This window comes from Eleutherodactylus coqui, chromosome 11 (genome assembly GCF_035609145.1).
Source record: "Eleutherodactylus coqui strain aEleCoq1 chromosome 11, aEleCoq1.hap1, whole genome shotgun sequence".
NCBI lineage: Eukaryota > Metazoa > Chordata > Amphibia > Anura > Eleutherodactylidae > Eleutherodactylus > Eleutherodactylus coqui.
Window position 1 is genome coordinate 56,343,553 of NC_089847.1, and position 16,961 is coordinate 56,360,513.

At 42.4% G+C, this 16,961-nt stretch overlaps 11 non-coding genes across 11 annotated transcripts; 4 read left to right on the plus strand and 7 right to left on the minus strand.

The window, feature by feature from the left end:
* The first annotated feature begins 1,657 nt into the window (after nt 1–1,657).
* Nucleotides 1,658–1,739, plus strand: TRNAS-GCU (transfer RNA serine (anticodon GCU)). The gene has a single exon. It is a non-coding gene; the product is annotated as a tRNA-Ser (tRNA).
* A 1,476-nt stretch (nt 1,740–3,215) lies between these two features.
* TRNAT-AGU (transfer RNA threonine (anticodon AGU)) lies at nt 3,216–3,289 on the minus strand. The gene has a single exon. It is a non-coding gene; the product is annotated as a tRNA-Thr (tRNA).
* A 2,166-nt stretch (nt 3,290–5,455) lies between these two features.
* On the minus strand, nt 5,456–5,529 carry TRNAT-AGU (transfer RNA threonine (anticodon AGU)). The gene has a single exon. It is a non-coding gene; the product is annotated as a tRNA-Thr (tRNA).
* A 1,046-nt stretch (nt 5,530–6,575) lies between these two features.
* On the minus strand, nt 6,576–6,649 carry TRNAT-AGU (transfer RNA threonine (anticodon AGU)). The gene has a single exon. It is a non-coding gene; the product is annotated as a tRNA-Thr (tRNA).
* A 2,166-nt stretch (nt 6,650–8,815) lies between these two features.
* TRNAT-AGU (transfer RNA threonine (anticodon AGU)) lies at nt 8,816–8,889 on the minus strand. The gene has a single exon. It is a non-coding gene; the product is annotated as a tRNA-Thr (tRNA).
* A 608-nt stretch (nt 8,890–9,497) lies between these two features.
* Nucleotides 9,498–9,579, plus strand: TRNAS-GCU (transfer RNA serine (anticodon GCU)). The gene has a single exon. It is a non-coding gene; the product is annotated as a tRNA-Ser (tRNA).
* Nucleotides 9,580–9,935: 356 nt separating this feature from the next.
* Nucleotides 9,936–10,009, minus strand: TRNAT-AGU (transfer RNA threonine (anticodon AGU)). Its single transcript has one exon. It is a non-coding gene; the product is annotated as a tRNA-Thr (tRNA).
* Nucleotides 10,010–11,065: 1,056 nt separating this feature from the next.
* On the minus strand, nt 11,066–11,139 carry TRNAT-AGU (transfer RNA threonine (anticodon AGU)). Its single transcript has one exon. It is a non-coding gene; the product is annotated as a tRNA-Thr (tRNA).
* Nucleotides 11,140–11,757: 618 nt separating this feature from the next.
* On the plus strand, nt 11,758–11,839 carry TRNAS-GCU (transfer RNA serine (anticodon GCU)). The gene has a single exon. It is a non-coding gene; the product is annotated as a tRNA-Ser (tRNA).
* Nucleotides 11,840–13,997: 2,158 nt separating this feature from the next.
* TRNAS-GCU (transfer RNA serine (anticodon GCU)) lies at nt 13,998–14,079 on the plus strand. Its single transcript has one exon. It is a non-coding gene; the product is annotated as a tRNA-Ser (tRNA).
* A 356-nt stretch (nt 14,080–14,435) lies between these two features.
* On the minus strand, nt 14,436–14,509 carry TRNAT-AGU (transfer RNA threonine (anticodon AGU)). The gene has a single exon. It is a non-coding gene; the product is annotated as a tRNA-Thr (tRNA).
* Between the last annotated feature and the right edge of the window lie 2,452 nt (nt 14,510–16,961).

Consider the following 16,961-nt stretch of genomic DNA (forward strand, 5'->3'; position numbering starts at 1 on the left):
AGGATGATTTTGAGGAATGGTTCTAAGTTTTGCTATTTGTCACAGAGATGGCAAATTAAGTGTGAACAGATCCTATGCAGCATGTAGTTTCAGGTGGCTACCACTATAGAACAGCAAGGAAGTCGAGTCCCATGACATACTTGGCAGCAGCATGCAGTTCTCTGTCATTTTGCATCGTGACAATTCTAAATGAAATCGGCTTGGGACGATCCTTTTTGGAAAAGACATGGATAATTTGTCCATAGGTATGTAATCCATGCATTTGCCTTGCATGAATTGTGGCCTGTTTTACTTTAAAAGTTAGGTAGAAGGCAGAATTGACAGATTTAGGGAATGCTAGGGAAATGCCAACATAAATGAGAAGCAGAGAGGACTGAATGTTTAGTATTTATGCCATTAGCATGGGTCATCACGTTGGATGTAAAACAAGACCTGCTGAGCCAATGTCTGATGTACGGCGCTGTTGCATGTGGAAAGAAAATGAAGCCTAAGAATCATCACGACTGTTTTCCAAATGTGGGTTCGGTAAAGGTACTTTAGTTGACGGGGTGGCCGAGTAGTTAAGGCGATGGCCTGCTAATCCATTGTGCTCTGCTTGCATGGGTTTGAATCCCATCCTTGTCGTATGATTCCTTTTTGGAAAATTCTCTATGCTCAGCGCAAGCAATGCCCCGAGGAAGAAAATTTACCATCACCGTTCAAGAAGGATGCTATTGAAGTCTCTAAACATATTTACAGGCATTATGTAGCGTATCAGTCAGGCAATAGTGAATCGGCACCTCTAATTTATCGTGCCTTATGCCATCCTACATTTTGCAAAACGTTGCAACCATCTACTTGTTAAAACTAAACCAGAGCTGACTCTTTGCCACTCGGGTGGAGTATTCTAGGGATGTGGGACGAGCATCTTTAATGTCATTGGCTTTTGGAAAAAAGTGCTGATAATTGAGCAGAATAAGAGAACAAGGCACTGCTGAGAGTTGAACTCAGGATCACCTGTTTACTAGACAGGCGCTTTAACCAACTAAGCCACAGCGCCCATGAGCAAAACTGTGGAAAACTGTGGAAAACCAGAAAGATGGCAATGATGATCCAGGAGAAGAATTTTTAAATGTAGGATGATTTTGAGGAGTGGTTCTAAGTTTTGCTATTTGTCACAGAGATGGCAAATTAAGTGTGAACAGATCCTATGCAGCATGTAGTTTCAGGTGGCTACCACTATAGAACAGCAAGGAAGTCGAGTCCCATCACATACTTGGCAGCAGCATGCAGTTCTCTGTCATTTTGCATCGTGACAATTCTAAATGAAATCGGCTTGGGACGATCCTTTTTGGAAAAGACATGGATAATTTCTCCATAGGTATGTAATCCATGCATTTGCCTTGCATGAATTGTGGCCTGTTTTACTTTAAAAGTTAGATAGAAGGCAGAATTGACAGATTTAGGGAATGCTAGGGAAATGCCAACATAAATGAGAAGCAGAGAGGACTGAATGTTTAGTATTTATGCCATTAGCATGGGTCATCACGTTGGATGTAAAACAAGACCTGCTGAGCCAATGTCTGATGTACGGCGCTGTTGCATGTGGAAAGAAAATGAAGCCTAAGAATCATCACGACTGTTTTCCAAATGTGGGTTCGGTAAAGGTAATTTTGTTGACGGGGTGGCCGAGTGGTTAAGGCGATGGACTGCTAATCCATTGTGCTCTGCACGCATGGGTTCGAATCCCATCCTCGTCGTATGATTCCTTTTTGGAAAATTCTCTATGCTCAGCGCAAGCAATGCCCCGAGGAAGAAAATTTACCATCACCGTTCAAGAAGGATGCTATTGAAGTCTCTAAACATATTTACAGGCATTATGCAGCGTATCAGTCAGGCAATAGTGAATCGGCACCTCTAATTTATCGTGCCTTATGCCATCCTACATTTTGCAAAACGTTGCAACCATCTACTTGTTAAAACTAAACCAGAGCTGACTCTTTGCCACTCGGGTGGAGTATTCTAGGGATGTGGGACGAGCATCTTTAATGTCATTGGCTAGTGAACATCTCCCTTTTGGAAAAAAGTGCTGATTATTGAGCAGAATAAGAGAACAAGGCACTGCTGAGAGTTGAACTCAGGATCTCCTGTTTACTAGACAGGCACTTTAACCAACTAAGCCACAGCGCCCATGAGCAAAACTGTGGAAAACCAGAAAGATGGCAAGGATGATCCAGGAGAAGAATTTTTAAATGTAGGATGATTTTGAGGAGTGGTTCTAAGTTTTGCTATTTGTCACAGAGATGGCAAATTAAGTGTGAACAGATCCTATGCAGCATGTAGTTTCAGGTGGCTACCACTATAGAACAGCAAGGAAGTCGAGTCCCATCACATACTTGGCAGCAGCATGCAGTTCTCTGTCATTTTGCATCGTGACAATTCTAAATGAAATCGGCTTGGGACGATCCTTTTTGGAAAAGACATGGATAATTTCTCCATAGGTATGTAATCCATGCATTTGCCTTGCATGAATTGTGGCCTGTTTTACTTTAAAAGTTAGATAGAAGGCAGAATTGACAGATTTAGGGAATGCTAGGGAAATGCCAACATAAATGAGAAGCAGAGAGGACTGAATGTTTAGTATTTATGCCATTAGCATGGGTCATCACGTTGGATGTAAAACAAGACCTGCTGAGCCAATGTCTGATGTACGGCGCTGTTGCATGTGGAAAGAAAATGAAGCCTAAGAATCATCACGACTGTTTTCCAAATGTGGGTTCGGTAAAGGTACTTTTGTTGACGGGGTGGCCGAGTGGTTAAGGCGATGGACTGCTAATCCATTGTGCTCTGCACGCATGGGATCGAATCCCATCCTCGTCGTATGATTTCTTTTTAAAAAATTCTCTATGCTCAGCGCAAGCAATGCCCCGAGGAAGAAGATTTACCATCACCGTTCAAGAAGGATGCTATTGAAGTCTCTAAACATATTTACAGGCATTATGTAGCGTATCAGTCAGGCAATAGTGAATCGGCACCTCTAATTTATCGTGCCTTATGCCATCCTACATTTTGCAAAACGTTGCAACCATCTACTTGTTAAAACTAAACCAGAGCTGACTCTTTGCCACTCGGGTGGAGTATTCTAGGGATGTGGGACGAGCATCTTTAATGTCATTGGCTAGTGAACATCTCCCTTTTGGAAAAAAGTGCTGATTATTTAGCAGAATAAGAGAACAAGGCACTGCTGAGAGTTGAACTCAGGATCTCCTGTTTACTAGACAGGCGCTTTAACCAACTAAGCCACAGCGCCCATGAGCAAAACTGTGGAAAACCAGAAAGATGGCAAGGATGATCCAGGAGAAGAATTTTTAAATGTAGGATGATTTTGAGGAGTGGTTCTAAGTTTTGCTATTTGTCACAGAGATGGCAAATTAAGTGTGAACAGATCCTATGCAGCATGTAGTTTCAGGTGGCTACCACTATAGAACAGCAAGGAAGTCGAGTCCCATCACATACTTGGCAGCAGCATGCAGTTCTCTGTCATTTTGCATCGTGACAATTCTAAATGAAATCGGCTTGGGACGATCCTTTTTGGAAAAGACATGGATAATTTCTCCATAGGTATGTAATCCATGCATTTGCCTTGCATGAATTGTGGCCTGTTTTACTTTAAAAGTTAGATAGAAGGCAGAATTGACAGATTTAGGGAATGCTAGGGAAATGCCAACATAAATGAGAAGCAGAGAGGACTGAATGTTTAGTATTTATGCCATTAGCATGGGTCATCACGTTGGATGTAAAACAAGACCTGCTGAGCCAATGTCTGATGTACGGCGCTGTTGCATGTGGAAAGAAAATGAAGCCTAAGAATCATCACGACTGTTTTCCAAATGTGGGTTCGGTAAAGGTACTTTTGTTGACGGGGTGGCCGAGTGGTTAAGGCGATGGACTGCTAATCCATTGTGCTCTGCATGCATGGGATCGAATCCCATCCTCGTCGTATGATTTCTTTTTGGAAAATTCTCTATGCTCAGCGCAAGCAATGCCCCGAGGAAGAAGATTTACCATCACCGTTCAAGAAGGATGCTATTGAAGTCTCTAAACATATTTACAGGCATTATGTAGCGTATCAGTCAGGCAATAGTGAATCGGCACCTCTAATTTATCGTGCCTTATGCCATCCTACATTTTGCAAAACGTTGCAACCATCTACTTGTTAAAACTAAACCAGAGCTGACTCTTTGCCACTCGGGTGGAGTATTCTAGGGATGTTGGACGAGCATCTTTAATGTCATTGGCTAGTGAACATCTCCCTTTTGGAAAAAAGTGCTGATTATTGAGCAGAATAAGAGAACAAGGCACTGCTGAGAGTTGAACTCAGGATCTCCTGTTTACTAGACAGGCACTTTAACCAACTAAGCCACAGCGCCCATGAGCAAAACTGTGGAAAACCAGAAAGATGGCAAGGATGATCCAGGAGAAGAATTTTTAAATGTAGGATGATTTTGAGGAGTGGTTCTAAGTTTTGCTATTTGTCACAGAGATGGCAAATTAAGTGTGAACAGATCCTATGCAGCATGTAGTTTCAGGTGGCTACCACTATAGAACAGCAAGGAAGTCGAGTCCCATCACATACTTGGCAGCAGCATGCAGTTCTCTGTCATTTTGCATCGTGACAATTCTAAATGAAATCGGCTTGGGACGATCCTTTTTGGAAAAGACATGGATAATTTCTCCATAGGTATGTAATCCATGCATTTGCCTTGCATGAATTGTGGCCTGTTTTACTTTAAAAGTTAGATAGAAGGCAGAATTGACAGATTTAGGGAATGCTAGGGAAATGCCAACATAAATGAGAAGCAGAGAGGACTGAATGTTTAGTATTTATGCCATTAGCATGGGTCATCACGTTGGATGTAAAACAAGACCTGCTGAGCCAATGTCTGATGTACGGCGCTGTTGCATGTGGAAAGAAAATGAAGCCTAAGAATCATCACGACTGTTTTCCAAATGTGGGTTCGGTAAAGGTACTTTTGTTGACGGGGTGGCCGAGTGGTTAAGGCGATGGACTGCTAATCCATTGTGCTCTGCACGCATGGGATCGAATCCCATCCTCGTCGTATGATTTCTTTTTAAAAAATTCTCTATGCTCAGCGCAAGCAATGCCCCGAGGAAGAAGATTTACCATCACCGTTCAAGAAGGATGCTATTGAAGTCTCTAAACATATTTACAGGCATTATGTAGCGTATCAGTCAGGCAATAGTGAATCGGCACCTCTAATTTATCGTGCCTTATGCCATCCTACATTTTGCAAAACGTTGCAACCATCTACTTGTTAAAACTAAACCAGAGCTGACTCTTTGCCACTCGGGTGGAGTATTCTAGGGATGTGGGACGAGCATCTTTAATGTCATTGGCTAGTGAACATCTCCCTTTTGGAAAAAAGTGCTGATTATTTAGCAGAATAAGAGAACAAGGCACTGCTGAGAGTTGAACTCAGGATCTCCTGTTTACTAGACAGGCGCTTTAACCAACTAAGCCACAGCGCCCATGAGCAAAACTGTGGAAAACCAGAAAGATGGCAAGGATGATCCAGGAGAAGAATTTTTAAATGTAGGATGATTTTGAGGAGTGGTTCTAAGTTTTGCTATTTGTCACAGAGATGGCAAATTAAGTGTGAACAGATCCTATGCAGCATGTAGTTTCAGGTGGCTACCACTATAGAACAGCAAGGAAGTCGAGTCCCATCACATACTTGGCAGCAGCATGCAGTTCTCTGTCATTTTGCATCGTGACAATTCTAAATGAAATCGGCTTGGGACGATCCTTTTTGGAAAAGACATGGATAATTTCTCCATAGGTATGTAATCCATGCATTTGCCTTGCATGAATTGTGGCCTGTTTTACTTTAAAAGTTAGATAGAAGGCAGAATTGACAGATTTAGGGAATGCTAGGGAAATGCCAACATAAATGAGAAGCAGAGAGGACTGAATGTTTAGTATTTATGCCATTAGCATGGGTCATCACGTTGGATGTAAAACAAGACCTGCTGAGCCAATGTCTGATGTACGGCGCTGTTGCATGTGGAAAGAAAATGAAGCCTAAGAATCATCACGACTGTTTTCCAAATGTGGGTTCGGTAAAGGTACTTTTGTTGACGGGGTGGCCGAGTGGTTAAGGCGATGGACTGCTAATCCATTGTGCTCTGCATGCATGGGATCGAATCCCATCCTCGTCGTATGATTTCTTTTTGGAAAATTCTCTATGCTCAGCGCAAGCAATGCCCCGAGGAAGAAGATTTACCATCACCGTTCAAGAAGGATGCTATTGAAGTCTCTAAACATATTTACAGGCATTATGTAGCGTATCAGTCAGGCAATAGTGAATCGGCACCTCTAATTTATCGTGCCTTATGCCATCCTACATTTTGCAAAACGTTGCAACCATCTACTTGTTAAAACTAAACCAGAGCTGACTCTTTGCCACTCGGGTGGAGTATTCTAGGGATGTTGGACGAGCATCTTTAATGTCATTGGCTAGTGAACATCTCCCTTTTGGAAAAAAGTGCTGATTATTGAGCAGAATAAGAGAACAAGGCACTGCTGAGAGTTGAACTCAGGATCTCCTGTTTACTAGACAGGCGCTTTAACCAACTAAGCCACAGCGCCCATGAGCAAAACTGTGGAAAACCAGAAAGATGGCAAGGATGATCCAGGAGAAGAATTTTTAAATGTAGGATGATTTTGAGGAGTGGTTCTAAGTTTTGCTATTTGTCACAGAGATGGCAAATTAAGTGTGAACAGATCCTATGCAGCATGTAGGTTCAGGTGGCTACCACTATAGAACAGCAAGGAAGTCGAGTCCCATCACATACTTGGCAGCAGCATGCAGTTCTCTGTCATTTTGCATCGTGACAATTCTAAATGAAATCGGCTTGGGACGATCCTTTTTGGAAAAGACATGGATAATTTCTCCATAGGTATGTAATCCATGCATTTGCCTTGCATGAATTGTGGCCTGTTTTACTTTAAAAGTTAGATAGAAGGCAGAATTGACAGATTTAGGGAATGCTAGGGAAATGCCAACATAAATGAGAAGCAGAGAGGACTGAATGTTTAGTATTTATGCCATTAGCATGGGTCATCACGTTGGATGTAAAACAAGACCTGCTGAGCCAATGTCTGATGTACGGCGCTGTTGCATGTGGAAAGAAAATGAAGCCTAAGAATCATCACGACTGTTTTCCAAATGTGGGTTCGGTAAAGGTACTTTTGTTGACGGGGTGGCCGAGTGGTTAAGGCGATGGACTGCTAATCCATTGTGCTCTGCACGCATGGGATCGAATCCCATCCTCGTCGTATGATTTCTTTTTGGAAAATTCTCTATGCTCAGCGCAAGCAATGCCCCGAGGAAGAAGATTTACCATCACCGTTCAAGAAGGATGCTATTGAAGTCTCTAAACATATTTACAGGCATTATGTAGCGTATCAGTCAGGCAATAGTGAATCGGCACCTCTAATTTATCGTGCCTTATGCCATCCTACATTTTGCAAAACGTTGCAACCATCTACTTGTTAAAACTAAACCAGAGCTGACTCTTTGCCACTCGGGTGGAGTATTCTAGGGATGTGGGACGAGCATCTTTAATGTCATTGGCTAGTGAACATCTCCCTTTTGGAAAAAAGTGCTGATTATTTAGCAGAATAAGAGAACAAGGCACTGCTGAGAGTTGAACTCAGGATCTCCTGTTTACTAGACAGGCCCTTTAACCAACTAAGCCACAGCGCCCATGAGCAAAACTGTGGAAAACCAGAAAGATGGCAAGGATGATCCAGGAGAAGAATTTTTAAATGTAGGATGATTTTGAGGAGTGGTTCTAAGTTTTGCTATTTGTCACAGAGATGGCAAATTAAGTGTGAACAGATCCTATGCAGCATGTAGTTTCAGGTGGCTACCACTATAGAACAGCAAGGAAGTCGAGTCCCATGACATACTTGGCAGCAGCATGCAGTTCTCTGTCATTTTGCATCGTGACAATTCTAAATGAAATCGGCTTGGGACGATCCTTTTTGGAAAAGACATGGATAATTTGTCCATAGGTATGTAATCCATGCATTTGCCTTGCATGAATTGTGGCCTGTTTTACTTTAAAAGTTAGATAGAAGGCAGAATTGACAGATTTAGGGAATGCTAGGGAAATGCCAACATAAATGAGAAGCAGAGAGGACTGAATGTTTAGTATTTATGCCATTAGCATGGGTCATCACGTTGGATGTAAAACAAGACCTGCTGAGCCAATGTCTGATGTACGGCGCTGTTGCATGTGGAAAGAAAATGAAGCCTAAGAATCATCACGACTGTTTTCCAAATGTGGGTTCGGTAAAGGTACTTTTGTTGACGGGGTGGCCGAGTAGTTAAGGCGATGGACTGCTAATCCATTGTGCTCTGCTTGCATGGGTTCGAATCCCATCCTCGTCGTATGATTCCTTTTTGGAAAATTCTCTATGCTCAGCGCAAGCAATGCCCCGAGGAAGAAAATTTACCATCACCGTTCAAGAAGGATGCTATTGAAGTCTCTAAACATATTTACAGGCATTATGTAGCGTATCAGTCAGGCAATAGTGAATCGGCACCTCTAATTTATCGTGCCTTATGCCATCCTACATTTTGCAAAACGTTGCAACCATCTACTTGTTAAAACTAAACCAGAGCTGACTCTTTGCCACTCGGGTGGAGTATTCTAGGGATGTGGGACGAGCATCTTTAATGTCATTGGCTAGTGAACATCTCCCTTTTGGAAAAAAGTGCTGATTATTGAGCAGAATAAGAGAACAAGGCACTGCTGAGAGTTGAACTCAGGATCTCCTGTTTACTAGACAGGCGCTTTAACCAACTAAGCCACAGCGCCCATGAGCAAAACTGTGGAAAACCAGAAAGATGGCAAGGATGATCCAGGAGAAGAATTTTTAAATGTAGGATGATTTTGAGGAGTGGTTCTAAGTTTTGCTATTTGTCACAGAGATGGCAAATTAAGTGTGAACAGATCCTATGCAGCATGTAGTTTCAGGTGGCTACCACTATAGAACAGCAAGGAAGTCGAGTCCCATCACATACTTGGCAGCAGCATGCAGTTCTCTGTCATTTTGCATCGTGACAATTCTAAATGAAATCGGCTTGGGACGATCCTTTTTGGAAAAGACATGGATAATTTCTCCATAGGTATGTAATCCATGCATTTGCCTTGCATGAATTGTGGCCTGTTTTACTTTAAAAGTTAGATAGAAGGCAGAATTGACAGATTTAGGGAATGCTAGGGAAATGCCAACATAAATGAGAAGCAGAGAGGACTGAATGTTTAGTATTTATGCCATTAGCATGGGTCATCACGTTGGATGTAAAACAAGACCTGCTGAGCCAATGTCTGATGTACGGCGCTGTTGCATGTGGAAAGAAAATGAAGCCTAAGAATCATCACGACTGTTTTCCAAATGTGGGTTCGGTAAAAGTACTTTTGTTGACGGGGTGGCCGAGTGGTTAAGGCGATGGACTGCTAATCCATTGTGCTCTGCACGCATGGGTTCGAGTCCCATCCTCGTCGTATGATTTCCTTTTGGAAAATTCTCTATGCTCAGCGCAAGCAATGCCCCGAGGAAGAAAATTTACCATCACCGTTCAAGAAGGATGCTATTGAAGTCTCTAAACATATTTACAGGCATTATGTAGCGTATCAGTCAGGCAATAGTGAATCGGCACCTCTAATTTATCGTGCCTTATGCCATCCTACATTTTGCAAAACGTTGCAACCATCTACTTGTTAAAACTAAACCAGAGCTGACTCTTTGCCACTCGGGTGGAGTATTCTAGGGATGTGGGACGAGCATCTTTAATGTCATTGGCTAGTGAACATCTCCCTTTTGGAAAAAAGTGCTGATTATTGAGCAGAATAAGAGAACAAGGCACTGCTGAGAGTTGAACTCAGGATCTCCTGTTTACTAGACAGGCGCTTTAACCAACTAAGCCACAGCGCCCATGAGCAAAACTGTGGAAAACTGTGGAAAACCAGAAAGATGGCAATGATGATCCAGGAGAAGAATTTTTAAATGTAGGATGATTTTGAGGAGTGGTTCTAAGTTTTGCTATTTGTCACAGAGATGGCAAATTAAGTGTGAACAGATCCTATGCAGCATGTAGTTTCAGGTGGCTACCACTATAGAACAGCAAGGAAGTCGAGTCCCATGACATACTTGGCAGCAGCATGCAGTTCTCTGTCATTTTGCATCGTGACAATTCTAAATGAAATCGGCTTGGGACGATCCTTTTTGGAAAAGACATGGATAATTTCTCCATAGGTATGTAATCCATGCATTTGCCTTGCATGAATTGTGGCCTGTTTTACTTTAAAAGTTAGATAGAAGGCAGAATTGACAGATTTAGGGAATGCTAGGGAAATGCCAACATAAATGAGAAGCAGAGAGGACTGAATGTTTAGTATTTATGCCATTAGCATGGGTCATCACGTTGGATGTAAAACAAGACCTGCTGAGCCAATGTCTGATGTACGGCGCTGTTGCATGTGGAAAGAAAATGAAGCCTAAGAATCATCACGACTGTTTTCCAAATGTGGGTTCGGTAAAGGTACTTTTGTTGACGGGGTGGCCGAGTGGTTAAGACGATGGACTGCTAATCCATTGTGCTCTGCACGCATGGGTTCGAATCCCATCCTCGTCGTATGATTCCTTTTTGGAAAATTCTCTATGCTCAGCGCAAGCAATGCCCCGAGGAAGAAAATTTACCATCACCGTTCAAGAAGGATGCTATTGAAGTCTCTAAACATATTTACAGGCATTATGTAGCGTATCAGTCAGGCAATAGTGAATCGGCACCTCTAATTTATCGTGCCTTATGCCATCCTACATTTTGCAAAACGTTGCAACCATCTACTTGTTAAAACTAAACCAGAGCTGACTCTTTGCCACTCGGGTGGAGTATTCTAGGGATGTGGGACGAGCATCTTTAATGTCATTGGCTAGTGAACATCTCCCTTTTGGAAAAAAGTGCTGATTATTGAGCAGAATAAGAGAACAAGGCACTGCTGAGAGTTGAACTCAGGATCTCCTGTTTACTAGACAGGCGCTTTAACCAACTAAGCCACAGCGCCCATGAGCAAAACTGTGGAAAACTGTGGAAAACCAGAAAGATGGCAATGATGATCCAGGAGAAGAATTTTTAAATGTAGGATGATTTTGAGGAGTGGTTCTAAGTTTTGCTATTTGTCACAGAGATGGCAAATTAAGTGTGAACAGATCCTATGCAGCATGTAGTTTCAGGTGGCTACCACTATAGAACAGCAAGGAAGTCGAGTCCCATCACATACTTGGCAGCAGCATGCAGTTCTCTGTCATTTTGCATCGTGACAATTCTAAATGAAATCGGCTTGGGACGATCCTTTTTGGAAAAGACATGGATAATTTCTCCATAGGTATGTAATCCATGCATTTGCCTTGCATGAATTGTGGCCTGTTTTACTTTAAAAGTTAGATAGAAGGCAGAATTGACAGATTTAGGGAATGCTAGGGAAATGCCAACATAAATGAGAAGCAGAGAGGACTGAATGTTTAGTATTTATGCCATTAGCATGGGTCATCACGTTGGATGTAAAACAAGACCTGCTGAGCCAATGTCTGATGTACGGCGCTGTTGCATGTGGAAAGAAAATGAAGCCTAAGAATCATCACGACTGTTTTCCAAATGTGGGTTCGGTAAAGGTACTTTTGTTGACGGGGTGGCCGAGTGGTTAAGGCGATGGACTGCTAATCCATTGTGCTCTGCACGCATGGGTTCGAATCCCATCCTCGTCGTATGATTCCTTTTTGGAAAATTCTCTATGCTCAGCGCAAGCAATGCCCCGAGGAAGAAAATTTACCATCACCGTTCAAGAAGGATGCTATTGAAGTCTCTAAACATATTTACAGGCATTATGTAGCGTATCAGTCAGGCAATAGTGAATCGGCACCTCTAATTTATCGTGTCTTATGCCATCCTACATTTTGCAAAACGTTGCAACCATCTACTTGTTAAAACTAAACCAGAGCTGACTCTTTGCCACTCGGGTGGAGTATTCTACGGATGTGGGACGAGCATCTTTAATGTCATTGGCTAGTAAACATCTCCCTTTTGGAAAAAAGAGCTGATTATTGACCAGAATAAGAGAACAAGGCACTGCTGAGAGTTGAACTGAGGATCTCCCGTTTACTAGACAGGCGCTTTAACCAACTAAGCCACAGCACCCATGAGCAAAGCTGTGGAAAACCAGAAAGATGGCAAGGATGATCCAGGAGAAGAATTTTTAAATGTAGGATGATTTTGAGGAATGGTTCTAAGTTTTGCTATTTGTCACAGAGATGGCAAATTAAGTGTGAACAGATCCTATGCAGCATGTAGTTTCAGGTGGCTACCACTATAGAACAGCAAGGAAGTCGAGTCCCATGACATACTTGGCAGCAGCATGCAGTTCTCTGTCATTTTGCATCGTGACAATTCTAAATGAAATCGGCTTGGGACGATCCTTTTTGGAAAAGACATGGATAATTTGTCCATAGGTATGTAATCCATGCATTTGCCTTGCATGAATTGTGGCCTGTTTTACTTTAAAAGTTAGATAGAAGGCAAAATTGACAGATTTAGGGAATGCTAGGGAAATGCCAACATAAATGAGAAGCAGAGAGGACTGAATGTTTAGTATTTATGCCATTAGCATGGGTCATCACGTTGGATGTAAAACAAGACCTGCTGAGCCAATGTCTGATGTACGGCGCTGTTGCATGTGGAAAGAAAATGAAGCCTAAGAATCATCACGACTGTTTTCCAAATGTGGGTTCGGTAAAGGTACTTTAGTTGACGGGGTGGCCGAGTAGTTAAGGTGATGGACTGCTAATCCATTGTGCTCTGCTTGCATGGGTTCGAATCCCATCCTCGTCGTATGATTCCTTTTTGGAAAATTCTCTATGCTCAGCGCAAGCAATGCCCCGAGGAAGAAAATTTACCATCACCGTTCAAGAAGGATGCTATTGAAGTCTCTAAACATATTTACAGGCATTATGTAGCGTATCAGTCAGGCAATAGTGAATCGGCACCTCTAATTTATCGTGCCTTATGCCATCCTACATTTTGCAAAACGTTGCAACCATCTACTTGTTAAAACTAAACCAGAGCTGACTCTTTGCCACTCGGGTGGAGTATTCTAGGGATGTGGGACGAGCATCTTTAATGTCATTGGCTAGTGAACATCTCCCTTTTGGAAAAAAAAGCTGATTATTGAGCAGAATAAGAGAACAAGTCACTGCTGAGAGTTGAACTCAGGATCTCCTGTTTACTAGACAGGCGCTTTAACCAACTAAGCCACAGTGCCCATGAGCAAAACTGTGGAAAACCAGAAAGATGGCAAGGATGATCCAGGAGAAGAATTTTTAAATGTAGGATGATTTTGAGGAGTGGTTCTAAGTTTTGCTATTTGTCACAGAGATGGCAAATTAAGTGTGAACAGATCCTATGCAGCATGTAGTTTCAGGTGGCTACCACTATAGAACAGCAAGGAAGTCGAGTCCCATCACATACTTGGCAGCAGCATGCAGTTCTCTGTCATTTTGCATCGTGACAATTCTAAATGAAATCGGCTTGGGACGATCCTTTTTGGAAAAGACATGGATAATTTGTCCATAGGTATGTAATCCATGCATTTGCCTTGCATGAATTGTGGCCTGTTTTACTTTAAAAGTTAGATAGAAGGCAGAATTGACAGATTTAGGGAATGCTAGGGAAATGCCAACATAAATGAGAAGCAGAGAGGACTGGATGTTTAGTATTTATGCCATTAGCATGGGTCATCACGTTGGATGTAAAACAAGACCTGCTGAGCCAATGTCTGATGTACGGCGCTGTTGCATGTGGAAAGAAAATGAAGCCTAAGAATCATCACGACTGTTTTCTAAATGTGGGTTCGGTAAAAGTACTTTCATTGACGGGGTGGCCGAGTGGTTAAGGCGATGGACTGCTAATCCATTGTGCTCTGCACGCATGGGTTCGAATCCCATCCTCGTCGTATGATTTTCTTTTGGAAAATTCTCTTTGCTCAGCGCAAGCAATGCCCCGAGGAAGAAAATTTACCATCACCGTTCAAGAAGGATGCTATTGAAGTCTCTAAACATATTTACAGGCATTATGTAGCGTATCAGTCAGGCAATAGTGAATCGGCACCTCTAATTTATCGTGCCTTATGCCATCCTACATTTTGCAAAACGTTGCAACCATCTACTTGTTAAAACTAAACCAGAGCTGACTCTTTGCCACTCGGGTGGAGTATTCTAGGGATGTGGGACGAGCATCTTTAATGTCATTGGCTAGTGAACATCTCCCTTTTGGAAAAAAGTGCTGATTATTGAGCAGAATAAGAGAACAAGGCACTGCTGAGAGTTGAACTCAGGATCTCCTGTTTACTAGACAGGCGCTTTAACCAACTAAGCCACAGCGCCCATGAGCAAAACTGTGGAAAACCAGAAAGATGGCAAGGATGATCCAGGAGAAGAATTTTTAAATGTAGGATGATTTTGAGGAGTGGTTCTAAGTTTTGCTATTTGTCACAGAGATGGCAAATTAAGTGTGAACAGATCCTATGCAGCATGTAGTTTCAGGTGGCTACCACTATAGAACAGCAAGGAAGTCGAGTCCCATCACATACTTGGCAGCAGCATGCAGTTCTCTGTCATTTTGCATCGTGACAATTCTAAATGAAATCGGCTTGGGACGATCCTTTTTGGAAAAGACATGGATAATTTCTCCATAGGTATGTAATCCATGCATTTGCCTTGCATGAATTGTGGCCTGTTTTACTTTAAAAGTTAGATAGAAGGCAGAATTGACAGATTTAGGGAATGCTAGGGAAATGCCAACATAAATGAGAAGCAGAGAGGACTGAATGTTTAGTATTTATGCCATTAGCATGGGTCATCACGTTGGATGTAAAACAAGACCTGCTGAGCCAATGTCTGATGTACGGCGCTGTTGCATGTGGAAAGAAAATGAAGCCTAAGAATCATCACGACTGTTTTCCAAATGTGGGTTCGGTAAAGGTACTTTTGTTGACGGGGTGGCCGAGTGGTTAAGGCGATGGACTGCTAATCCATTGTGCTCTGCACGCATGGGATCGAATCCCATCCTCGTCGTATGATTTCTTTTTGGAAAATTCTCTATGCTCAGCGCAAGCAATGCCCCGAGGAAGAAGATTTACCATCACCGTTCAAAAAGGATGCTATTGAAGTCTCTAAACATATTTACAGGCATTATGTAGCGTATCAGTCAGGCAATAGTGAATCGGCACCTCTAATTTATCGTGCCTTATGCCATCCTACATTTTGCAAAACGTTGCAACCATCTACTTGTTAAAACTAAACCAGAGCTGACTCTTTGCCACTCGGGTGGAGTATTCTAGGGATGTGGGACGAGCATCTTTAATGTCATTGGCTAGTGAACATCTCCCTTTTGGAAAAAAAAGCTGATTGTTGAGCAGAATAAGAGAACAAGTCACTGCTGAGAGTTGAACTCAGGATCTCCTGTTTACTAGACAGGCGCTTTAACCAACTAAGCCACAGCGCAAATGAGCAAAACTGTGGAAAACCAGAAAGATGGCAAGGATGATCCAGGAGAAGAATTTTTAAATGTAGGATGATTTTGAGGAGTGGTTCTAAGTTTTGCTATTTGTCACAGAGATGGCAAATTAAGTGTGAACAGATCCTATGCAGCATGTAGTTTCAGGTGGCTACCACTATAGAACAGCAAGGAAGTCGAGTCCCATCACATACTTGGCAGCAGCATGCAGTTCTCTGTCATTTTGCATCGTGACAATTCTAAATGAAATCGGCTTGGGACGATCCTTTTTGGAAAAGACATGGATAATTTGTCCATAGGTATGTAATCCATGCATTTGCCTTGCATGAATTGTGGCCTGTTTTACTTTAAAAGTTAGATAGAAGGCAGAATTGACAGATTTAGGGAATGCTAGGGAAATGCCAACATAAATGAGAAGCAGAGAGGACTGAATGTTTAGTATTTATGCCATTAGCATGGGTCATCACGTTGGATGTAAAACAAGACCTGCTGAGCCAATGTCTGATGTACGGCGCTGTTGCATGTGGAAAGAAAATGAAGCCTAAGAATCATCACGACTGTTTTCCAAATGTGGGTTCGGTAAAGGTACTTTTGTTGACGGGGTGGCCGAGTGGTTAAGGCGATGGACTGCTAATCCATTGTGCTCTGCACGCATGGGATCGAATCCCATCCTCGTCGTATGATTTCTTTTTGGAAAATTCTCTATGCTCAGCGCAAGCAATGCCCCGAGGAAGAAGATTTACCATCACCGTTCAAGAAGGATGCTATTGAAGTCTCTAAACATATTTACAGGCATTATGTAGCGTATCAGTCAGGCAATAGTGAATCGGCACCTCTAATTTATCGTGCCTTATGCCATCCTACATTTTGCAAAACGTTGCAACCATCTACTTGTTAAAACTAAACCAGAGCTGACTCTTTGCCACTCGGGTGGAGTATTCTAGGGATGTGGGACGAGCATCTTTAATGTCATTGGCTAGTGAACATCTCCCTTTTGGAAAAAAGTGCTGATTATTGAGCAGAATAAGAGAACAAGGCACTGCTGAGAGTTGAACTCAGGATCTCCTGTTTACTAGACAGGCCCTTTAACCAACTAAGCCACAGCACCCATGAGCAAAACTGTGGAAAACCAGAAAGATGGCAAGGATGATCCAGGAGAAGAATTTTTAAATGTAGGATGATTTTGAGGAGTGGTTCTAAGTTTTGCTATTTGTCACAGAGATGGCAAATTAAGTGTGAACAGATCCTATGCAGCATGTAGTTTCAGGTGGCTACCACTATAGAACAGCAAGGAAGTCGAGTCCCATGACATACTTGGCA